Below are 11,826 nucleotides of genomic sequence, written 5' to 3'. Positions count from 1 at the left end.
CCCTTTGCCTTGCCCCCTCGTCCCTTTTCACACTATCCCCCCCTGCACACACACACACACACACACCTCACACACACTCATAAAGATGATCCCCCACCACCTATTTTATAAATCAGCACTCCTCTTTTTTTTATATAGGCTGTTGCAAAAACCCCCGACCCCACCCAAGGCCTAAAGACAGGCCAGTCTTTTCCTAGACTATTTTTTTTGTCGCGCAAGTCCTTCCTTCATGATCATGAACAGTGTCTCGCACAGTCTTTTCCCCAACTATCAAACGTCTTCCTCTCAGACCGTGTTCTATGTACTCTGCCATTAGTGTTACGATCCAACGTCCAAATTGCCAAAGCACTGCCAAAAGTGTGTTTTCCTGGCACTGTTCGGGTATGAAAGGTGTGAAAGCGAGCAATGATGATGGCGCATGCATGCGTGCTTGCATACATACGCACACAGACAGCACTCTTAGGACACGTCACCCCGCACCATCATTCCACCCCCCCACCCCCATGCCCAGTGCTCTGTTCTCATGGAAACACTAGCAGATAGACTTGGAGAGCAGAGGAGGAGGAGTGAGTTTGTGTGTGTGTGAGAGAGAGGAAGGGATGAAGGTAGAAGGAAGCAAGAAGGCCGGGTGTGGCATGCTTCCTCCGCCCCTCCCTCCCCCGTCTTTTCTCCCGCTTCGCTCGCATTTTGCACTCGAGCCTCGTTTAACACGCGCGCATTTATCCCCCACATTGTAATCATTAGCGTACAGTAAGGCAGGCAAACACCCACACTCTTGTTAGTCTTTCCGAACACACAAATACACGGCGTAGTGTCACAAGAGCCCCCACCCCCGCTCCCACACTCGCGAGTACCAGCAGATGCTATAAGGACACACATGAGGGGGAAAAGGATGGACAGACAGGGGGAGTGGACGGAGAGGGAGAAAGAGTCATGCTATTCGTTTCTGTTACGGGATTGTTACTGATGCACTTCACTACGGGGAAATTATTGACCTGCGCCCCTGAGCCGCAGCCTTCCTGATTGTTGCTGTGGCACTGACCGGCCGTCACATGGCTCCAATACATCATCACCCTGTCACACGCTTTAGAAAAGAGAAGACATCAGATACTGTACTCCACGTTGTACTGTTTCCCAGCAGTGGCCAACTTCACTTGTAGACAAGAACGAACAATGGAAAAGACAATATTTTCCCTAGAAACGGTCTGAAAATGATAGATTCTATGAGTAAATATATTACTAGAGATGTCCGATAATGGCTTTTTTGCCGATATCCGATATTCCGATATTGTCCAACTCTTAATTACCGATTCCGATATCAACCGATACCGATATATACAGTCGTGGAATTAACACATTATTATGTCTAATTTTGTTGTGATGCCCCGCTGGATGCATTAAACAATGTAACAAGGTTTTCCAAAATAAATCAACTCAAGTTATGGTAAAAAATGCCAACATGGCACTGCCATTTTTATTATTGAAGTCACAAAGTGCATTATTTTTTTTAACATGCCTCAAAACAGCAACTTGGAATTTGGGACATGCTCTCCCTGAGAGAGCATGAGGAGGTTGTGGGGGGGGTATATTGTAGCGTCCCGGAAGAGTTAGTGCTGCAAGGGGTTCTGGGTATTTGTTCTGTTGTGTTTATGTTGTATTACGGTGCGGATGTTCTCCCGAAATGTGTTTGTCATTCTTGTTTGGTGTGGGTTCACAGTGTGGCGCATATTTGTAACAGTGTTAAAGTTGTTTATACGGCCACCCTCAGTGTGACCTGTATGGCTGTTGACCAAGTATGCATTGCATTCACTTGTGTGTGTGAAAAGCCGTAGATATTATGTGATTGGGCCGGCACGCAAAGGCAGTCCCTTTAAGGTTTATTGGCGCTCTGTACTTCTCCCTACGTCCGTGTACCACTCCGTACAGCGGCGTTTTAAAAAGTCATAAATTGTACTTTTTGAAACCGAAACCGATAATTTCCGATATTACAATTTAAAGCATTTATCGGCCGATAAATGCTTTAAAATGTAATATCGGAAATTATTGGTATCGGTTTCAAAAAGTAAAATTTATGACATCTCTATATATTACAATTATAAATAAGAGTCTTGGGCTTGGTACCGTTTACATATTGTCCCATACTGGCGCCAAATCTAAAACGGTGCCAGTGTTCTGTCGAAATAAGCGGCTTTTCTAATAATAAAAAAAAGCTACCAGTTGCTATTATAATAGAATGCCTTATTGTCACTATACACAGGTACAATGAGATTAAAAGCAACTCCGGTATCAGTGCAACAGTCTTCAAATATGCAAAACATAGGAAGGAAAGAAAAAGAAAAATAGTGCAAAAAGGAGGTGAGGTGCACAGTCCAGTCCTGCACTGCAAAAACTGAAATCTAAGTAAGATTAAATATCTCAAATAAGGGTGATATTTGCTTATTTTCTGTCTGATATGATCATTCTTCTCACTAAGCAGATTTTATGTCAGTGTTTTACTTGTTTTAAGGGTTTTGGTCCTAAATTATCTCAGTAAGATATTACAGCTTGTAGCTGAGATTTTATGACCTATATTGAGTAAAGCATGCTTGAAACTAGAATAGCATGAAAAAGAAAATCATGACTTTGACACAATTGTGTCTCATATTAAAACAGATGACAGCCAAATGGACTTTGCTGTTTTATTTTCAATGAAACAATAGAACATACGTACTCATATAGTAGTACAGTTGTTATTAGTGAGAATATACTTATTTTAAGGTATTTTTGGGTTCATTGAGGTTAGCTAATTTTACTTGTTTTGGAAAGTCTTGACAAGCCAAATTTTCTTGTTCTATTAGCAGATAATTTTGCTTAGTTCAAACAAAATACCCCTAATTTTATTTATTTTTTTCTTATTTTTGAACACTGACTTGTTGCAGTGTGAGAACGAATGTTCTGAATGTGTTGTTTAAATATTATACGTATATACAGAAGCATTCAGACTGTGGGTGGAAAGTAAAAACTGCACACAGAAAGGTGCTAAACTATTCTTCTGCTTGTAACGTGGCAGTAAAACGGAAGATCAAACAAAACAGAAGTTATCGTCATGGACCCACTAGTCGCGGAAGCTAGCTCTCCAATCAGCTAAACAGACTCAATAACTCCACGGTGACGTTTTGGTGAATTTATGAAGCTAGAACAATACAAAAAGAATATTGGAAGTTAATAATACTAACACACACACTTGTAAATGTGTTAGCATATTCGCTAATGCTTGAATATATGTATATATTGTGACACTACGCCGTGTATTTGTGTTCGGAAAGACAAACAAGAGTGTGGGTGTTTGCCTGCCTTACTGTACGCTAATGATTACAATGTGGGGCTAAACTATTCCTGTCTAAACAAGGATGATGAAAAGAAAAATTTAGGCTACCATTATTTGTGTCAATGTGAACTGTAATTGTCTACATGCTTACTGGTCAGAAGACCCAATGAAAGAAATATCATTTAAATTCCTTATTTTTCGGACAATTTTTTCCATATATAAGCCGCACCAGACTATAACCGCAGATATATATGTTATGAAATGAGTTATTTACACAGAAAGATTCTGTAAATGTTTATTTACATACATTTATTATTTCCAAACAGTGCATGTAACACGGCAGTAAAACAGCTGATCAAACAAAACAGAAGTCATTGTCATGGACCCACTTGCTGCGGATGCTCGCTATCCAATCAGCTAAACAGACTCAATAACTCGACGGTGACGATTTGGTGAATTTACGAAACTAGAACAATACAAAAAGAATATTGTAAGTTAATAATACTCACACAGACACTTGTAAATGCGTTAGCATATTCGCTAACATTATGTTAGCATATACAAATATACATGAAAACACTCCTAAAGACATCACACATGGGACGATTTAGTAAGTATGAATTGTTATAGTTATATTATAAAACGTTGCTTGGAGTGATGAATGAAGAATCCCTACGAAGACAGAACGGTACTTGTACTTCCGGTGGAAAGCACTAGACAGAAGGCAATACTGTAGACATTCAAGCCGCAGCACCTGCAGTGAGCAAACTTGTCCAAACGATGGCGCGGTTGCACAAACAATAACACACTTTTTCCATGTCTGTTGAAAACTATTTGTTGAATACAAAACATTATGGCCGCTAACCAAGAAAATTCCATAAATGATACACACCATTTTATAAGCCGCTGGGTCCAAAGCGCAGGAAAGAGTAGCGGCGTATAGTCCGTAATTTACGGTAATTACTTACTTGTAGCGCGAGTGACAAAGTCTACACAAGGTGGTTAGTTTTGTTTCAAGGAAAACTTTAGTGTACTCAGTAGCGTTGAGTAGCTTTTTTGTCAAAGCAGCTCATTTCGACAGAACACCGGTACTGCCCAAATCGTTACTTAAAAAAAGAAAACCAGATTTTGTCCAAAAACAATGCCTTTTTGTTTCCACTGAATTTTGTGACATGCAAGTTTAACAAATATAGTTATTTAAATGCTTCAATAATATCAATAAATTACAACCAGGTCATACATGTACTAATATGAAACACAATTCACCAAGAATTGTCATAATTATTTAGCAAAGTCAGCAGCAAAAACACAGAATTGGTTGTCATGTCATGCAAGTTGTGGCATTTTTTAAATTTATGTTCCTGTGTTTCGTATTACAGGTGGGTTGCAATCACGTGACCTAGAGGCACATCCAGGCACTTCTAGGTTCCAGGCAATGGTCTGGGGCCCCATGAGGCTGCTGTTTATTTACCTGAATCAGGTCAGACTTGGGTGTATTTAAACGGTTTACAGGCAAATATAAAAGCGATCATGAATATTATATAAATATTTAAAATAGGATGTAGTGGATTTTTACATTGTAAATAATGTTTTTCTTTTTTAAAGATTTAAACCCATTCATCATCACCAAGAAGGCATGCTTGCTACTACCTCACTTCATTTGACACTTACAGTATTTAGAGAAGAAAAGATTGGAGGCACATCATGTCTTTACATCTGAGGGGTCCACAAATTAAACATTAATCGGTGAAAGACAAAGTTGGACTTATTCGTGCATCGCTAAGTAACGTATTTGATTGACATAACGAGTGCCGTGCTGCTGTGATCGTTACGCTAATGAGAAAAATAATGTTTGTTTGCAGTTCATTTCCTGCTACAAATATTAGTCTCATCTACAATTTATTTCTGCAGTTGTTTATATGAAGTCCATATTTTGTCTCATTATTTAGCTACAAATATCCCTGTTGTTCACCAATGTTTGCTGGCGATATCAAGATTCAGTATTGGCTGTTGAGCCTATGAAATGTTAAAAAAAAGGCTTGGTCAAGTGAAATTACTCAAATAGAAAATAATGACAGGTATAAACAACATTAACCTATTTGTTATGCTGTCTTCAAGTAAAAGTAGAGTGGTAATTGGTTTTTTTTTGGCGACACTTAATGGCCACAAAATTCATTCAGCAAATATAATGCAGTAAGTTGATGCGGACACTTTTGTTACTGGATACTTCCTAATAAGTAATGTACAACTGTAATTATTTTATACTTGTTTATATTGAGAAATTTCGGTTTTCAGACTACAATATTGTTCATTTAAGGAAACGATAACATAATCATTGTTTTCTTTACTTGTGTGGCTGCTAGCTCCTAGTAGCCTATAGCCTACCATGTTTACCTTTTTGTAAATGACTTGACTAAAATAGAAGACCAACCTTGTGTGCTTATTGGAGGACATTTAGAGGTTAACTGGCTGTTAACTTTATAGTAAACTGATGAGCAATAAAATTAAACCACTATAACTAAAGGATCAATTATTACATTTTTTACATCTGTATATGCAACTGATTAGGCTACAGACAAAGAAATTGACCAAAAAGTATTTTTTTAACATGTCTGCTAACTATACCTGTATTAATTCATTCAGTATTTACTAAGTTATTAAGAATATGATTGTATCTACTCATTCACTATGGTTCTGTAAGCACTGACTCTTTATTAACTAATACTTATAATAATGTATATTCTTGCATTAGTTCATTAATCATTGTTTTTCTTACTAATCTACATATGTCTATTGTTATTTAATCCTTTTGTTATTGTAAGTGATATCAGGAAGGGAACAGTTTATCAGTAATTGATGGAGAAGAGGTAGGAATAAATAAAATAGACTTTTTCCCCACTCTTCTTTGGAATATTTCACTGTGCAAAGTGGAATCACAGTACACAGTGGGGGGTTCTTAACCTTTTTGACCCAACCTTCACCCATTTACTGGGGGGGCCCGGAGCCCACTCAAATATTAACACTGAGTTAGTAATTTTACTCTTGATTTTAATGGTTTTAAATAATTATATCTAACCTACTTTACAGTTTACAACCTTGTCAAAAGGTGTAAAAACATGATATTTAATACCTAGGCTTAGTTCGGGCTGATTAGAAAAAAAGAAGTACCAACCAAATTAAAATATATATTTACATACAATTATGTTGCGTGAAAATAAATAACCAAATTAATTATGAATATGTTTCTAAACTAAACTGTCAATAAAATTAAAGTGCAAATGAAAACACAGCTTCACTACTTTAGTCATATTTTTTGCGCTTAAGAAACTCTATGACTTGAGCTCCTTGACATTATTGCCACAAGTGGTGGAAAAGTGTATTACAACTGAGTACCACTGTGGCCCATACTGTATTACAGTATGTTACTTATTTGGAATTTGTTCAGGATGTTTGAAATAATCTCTGACTCTGAAGAAGATAAATCCTCTCAGGATGGGAGTGGAGAATAAGCATAAATAATTAATTTTACTGTATGTATCATATATAATAATATACTATATCAACAAATTAATTAAAGTAGAACACCAACGTTTTACAATGTAATTGTTTGCATTCCACCCAATTTTACGCTCAGGAGCTTACATCATTAGTACATACACACATACAGTAATATATAAATATATATGTGTGTTTGTGTGTGTGTGTGTGTGTGTGTGTGTGTGCTTTCTCATTTGTCCTACTTTTTGCAAATAGTTTTAAACAAAGCTGCAGTTGCTGTAAGGATGGAGGCACAGTGCAGAACACTTTTTTTTTTTTCAATGTAGCCCTATTATTTTCCAAGTGTTTGGAAAATAGTGAGTTCAGTTTAAAGTCCATGTAAATGTAGACACATTTTCCTTCAACAATGTGCTCTTCTTAGACTGGTGTTGATTAGGCAGCTGATTTGTTGTAATGAGTAAATGAGATGTAGGTGAGCCGAGGTCAATTACCATCTTAATGACACTTACACACTATACTGTACCAATACAAAGTTAATAATGCTTAATTCCAGTCCCATCCTGACCTTGGTCTCACGTTACCCTAGACTTTGTGATGGGTCGTACTCACCGTGGTCGACAGGTTTTCTAAATGGCCCTCTTCATCCTTCACTGGAGACTGCCGACCTTGTGGCACTCCACGTGTTTCGTGTCTGTGGCATACCGTCCGTCCTGGTCTCTGACAGAGGTCTGCAGTTTGCTCTGGCTGTGTGGAGGTCCTTCTGCAAGTCTCTGGGAACGACAGCTAGGCTGTCGTCAGGATACCATCCCAGTCTAACAGGCAGACTGAGCGCGTCAACCAGGACTTAAAGGGGAACATTATCACAATTTCAGAAGGGTTAAAACCATTAAAAATCAGTTCCCAGTGGCTTATTTTATTTTTCGAAGTTTTTTTCAAAATTTTACCCATCACGCAATATCCCTAAAAAAAGCTTCAAAGTGCCTGAGTTTAACCATCGTTATATACACCCGTCCATTTTCCTGTGACGTCACACAGTGATGCCAATACAAACAAACATGGCGCATAGAACAGCAAGGTATAGCGACATTAGCTCGGATTCAGACTCGGATTTCAGCAGCTTAAGCCATTCAACAGATTATGCGTGTATTGAAACGGATGGTTGTAGTGTGGAGGCAGGTAGCGAAAACGAAATTGAAGAAGAAACTGAAGCTATTGAGCCATATCGGTTTGAACCGTTTGCAAGCGAAACCGACGAAAACGACACGACAGCCAGCGACACGGGAGAAAGCGAGGACGAATTCGGCGATCGCCTTCTAACCAACGATTGGTATGTGTTTGTTTGGCATTAAAGGAAACTAACAACTATGAACTAGGTTTACAGCATACGAAATACATTTGCCAACAACATGCACTTTGAGAGTGCAGACAGCCCAGTTTTCATCAATTAATATATTCTGTAGACATACCCTCATCCGCTCTCTTTTCCTGAAAGCTGATCTGTCCAGTCCAGTTGGAAATGCATCTGCTTTGAGTGTCGCAGGATATCCACACATTCTTGCCATCTCTGTCGTAGCATAGCTTTCGTCGGTAAAGTGTGCGGAACAAACGTCCAATTTCTTGCCACTTTCGCATCTTTGGGCCACTGGTGCAACTTGAATCCGTCCCTGTTCGTGTTGTTACACCCTCCGACAACACACCGACGAGGCATGATGTCTCCAAGGTACGGAAAACAGTCGAAAAAACGGAAAATAACAGAGCTGATTTGACTCGGTGTTTGTAATGTGTTTGAGAAAATGGCGGATTGCTTTCCGATGTGACGTCACGTTGTGACGTCATCGCTCCGAGAGCGAATAATAGAAAGGCGTTTAATTCGCCAAAATTCACCCATTTAGAGTTCGGAAATCGGTTAAAAAAAAAAAAGGTATTTTTTCTGCAACATCAAGGTGTATATTGACGCTTACATAGGTCTGGTGATAATGTTCCCCTTTAAAGGCCGCCATTCGATGTTTGCCATCAGTACTCTGTGTCTTGGTCTGCTTACCCCCCTTGGCCGGAATACGGCCACAACACCTTGGTTTGTTCTGCCACAGACCGGTCAACATGACGTGAGTCCCTTCCCTTGTCAGGAGAGGCAATCCTCCATACCTTTCGAGCCAACCTGAGCAACCGAGCAGTTCTTGGCCGCACAGCAGTCTGCAACCAGAGGATGACCGACCGCCACCGTATCCCGAACCCTTGCTTATGTCTGAAAACCTGGTTGTCTGCTCGGGACTTGCCTCTGGCGATCAGGTCCAGGAAGTTGGCTCCTCGCAACGTGAGTCCCTTCAAAGTAGAGCGGAATGTCAATCCAGCAGCGGTCAGGCTCAGACTCCCGGCGTCTCTGAAGATCCATCCTGTCTCATTGTCTCACCACCTGCTCCTCCTCTGCCTCGCCTGGTTGACGTCCATCCTGCTTATTTGGTCGACTGCATACTTCAGGTTAAAAGAAGGAGCAGGCGTTGCCAGTACGTGGTCGACTGGGAAGGCCACAACTTCGAAGAGCGCTGAAAGGGGATCTCGAGCTCTCATTCTCGACCCCTCTCGTCTGGCTGACTTTTACCGTTTGTTTCCCGATGAGGGAAGTGAGCTGCCAGGTGGTGTCCGTTGAAGCAGGGCGGAGGAGACTGTCACTCTTTGCATGCCAATCAATTCTTTGGTCTTTTTTTTGCTGATTCTAATTTGGTTTTCTGTTTCCAAAGTTACTAGAGATGGGCGGAGCCACAACCCACACCTGCTTCGCATAACCAATCGTACCATTATTTAAGGTGGAGCGGCAGGAAGATGGTGGATCATTTGCAACTCTGGAGCGTGTACTTCATCTTCCGACCCTTGGAAGTCTGGCTAAGTATCTTGTTTTTTGTTCAGTCTAGTCCAGGATAGAGCCTTGTGGCTTTTTTTGTCTTGCAACCTAAAGCATAACAATTAGCAGAGACACAGCTCTTATCCCAGAACACTCTTAAGTTGAGGAACCACTGCACTGAGAATAAACAGAAAAGGCTTATCATCAAACCCTGCCACCAACACAACAATATATTGTATTATTTTATTATCAAATATTGAATACAAAAGGGTAAAAAGAACAGAGAAAAATTAAGACAAGGAAATACAGTATATAAACACCAATGTACATTTCACAGTCCTTTAAGAAAGGTAACAAAAAAACTGTTCTATGGAGCATTAAAAAAAAATCCTGCTGGAAACTATTTCAAATTATACATACGAGTTTAGTTTTGCATCGTCCTAATATTATCTGAACAGCTCCAGTTATGATAGCAGATAATTGTGACTTTAGGCTCAGACTGGAGCAGATTTTTCAAACTCTTCTTTCATCGTGTTTAGGCTGCTTACAAAATGCCATGTCAGTGTATATTAGAAGTTATTTAAAGCGTATATGAAAAAAAATTTCCACAGTCAGGATGTCTGTGTGAATTAGCACTTGTTATGTTGCAAACACAAAGTAGACAAGGTTGCCTATGGGTGAAATAAGTTGCATGACATTAAAGCCTCCATTCTTATAGTTGCTAGTTCAGCATAACTAAAAACTAAATCCAGTCGTATTCTGTGGCTAATAGCAACATATTAGCAAGAGGCCTGTAGCCTCCTGACCCTCACGTCACTCATAGAAATCAGCATACGGCGTGGCGCAGTGGAAGAATGGCCGTGCGCGACCCGAGGGTCCCTGGTTCAATCCCCACCTAGTACCAACCTCGTCATGTCCGTTGTGTCCTGAGCAAGACACTTCACCCTTGCTCCTGATGGGTGCTGGTTAGCGCCTTGCATGGCAGCTCCCTGAATGTGTGTGTGAATGGGTAAATGTGGAAGTAGTGTCAAAGCGCTTTGAGTACCTTGAAGGTAGAAAAGCGCTATACAAGTACAACCCATTTATTTATTTATTTTGTGTCCGTTTATCATCGTCTTTACTTCTTTTTCTAAACTGAGCACCTAATGGCTTCTTTGGTCTTTTACTTTGATCCATGATGAAGATGAAGATCATTATCTTTTTCATTCCCTTTTGCCAACACCATCCATTCGCCCGTCAATCAACCGGAGTCACGTAGATGACTGCAGACTACTTTTTTTTTCATTATTCACATAACCAATTAATTAAACGTTGATCCTATTACATATATGGGTCTATTTTAATGGAAGCAGCTTGTGTTGTAGCCTCACTGATCTGGGATCAGTCTATCCTTCGCCCCCCTCCACATTGCAGTGGCGTGTTTTGGAAAAGGAGGAATGTTACGCTTCCGTTTTAGAAAGAAAGGCCGGCATAGGGCCACTAATGGATTTCAGCGTCAGTAGTCTAGAAAACTGGCGAGTTTTGTTTAGATTTTTTGTTTTTTTAGATTGTGCATAGCAAAACGGGCCCTGGTAGCACATCACATTGTTTATACTTATTTATGTGCATTCCTTCATGAATATGACTAAAAAATAGATCAGGGATTCTCAAACTAAGGTCCGTGACTAGAGATGTCCGATAATATCAGACTGCCGATATTATCGGCCGATAAATGCTTTAAAATGTAATATCGGAAATTATCGGTATCGGTTTCAAAAAGTAAAAGGTATGACTTTTTAAAACGCCGCTGTACGGAGTGGTACACGGATGTAGGGAGAAGTACAGAGCGCCAATAAACCTTAAAGGCACTGCCTTTGCATGCCGGCCCAATCACATAATATCTACGGCTTTTCACACACACAAGTAAATGCAAGGCATACTTGGTCAACAACCATACAGGTCACACTGAGGGTGGCCGTATAAACAACTTTAACACTGTGACAAATATGCGCCACACTGTGAACCCACACCAAACAAGAATAATACCGTAACACAACATAAACACAACAGAACAAATACCCAGAACCCCTTGCAGCACTAACTCTTCCGGGACGCTACAATATATACCCCCCGCTACCCCCCACCTCAACCCCGCCCACCTCAACCTCCTCATGCTCTCTCAGGGAGAGCATGTCCCAAATTC

Source organism: Nerophis lumbriciformis, linkage group LG30, assembly GCF_033978685.3.
Source record: "Nerophis lumbriciformis linkage group LG30, RoL_Nlum_v2.1, whole genome shotgun sequence".
Taxonomy (NCBI): domain Eukaryota; kingdom Metazoa; phylum Chordata; class Actinopteri; order Syngnathiformes; family Syngnathidae; genus Nerophis; species Nerophis lumbriciformis.
This window is presented reverse-complemented; position numbering follows the sequence as displayed.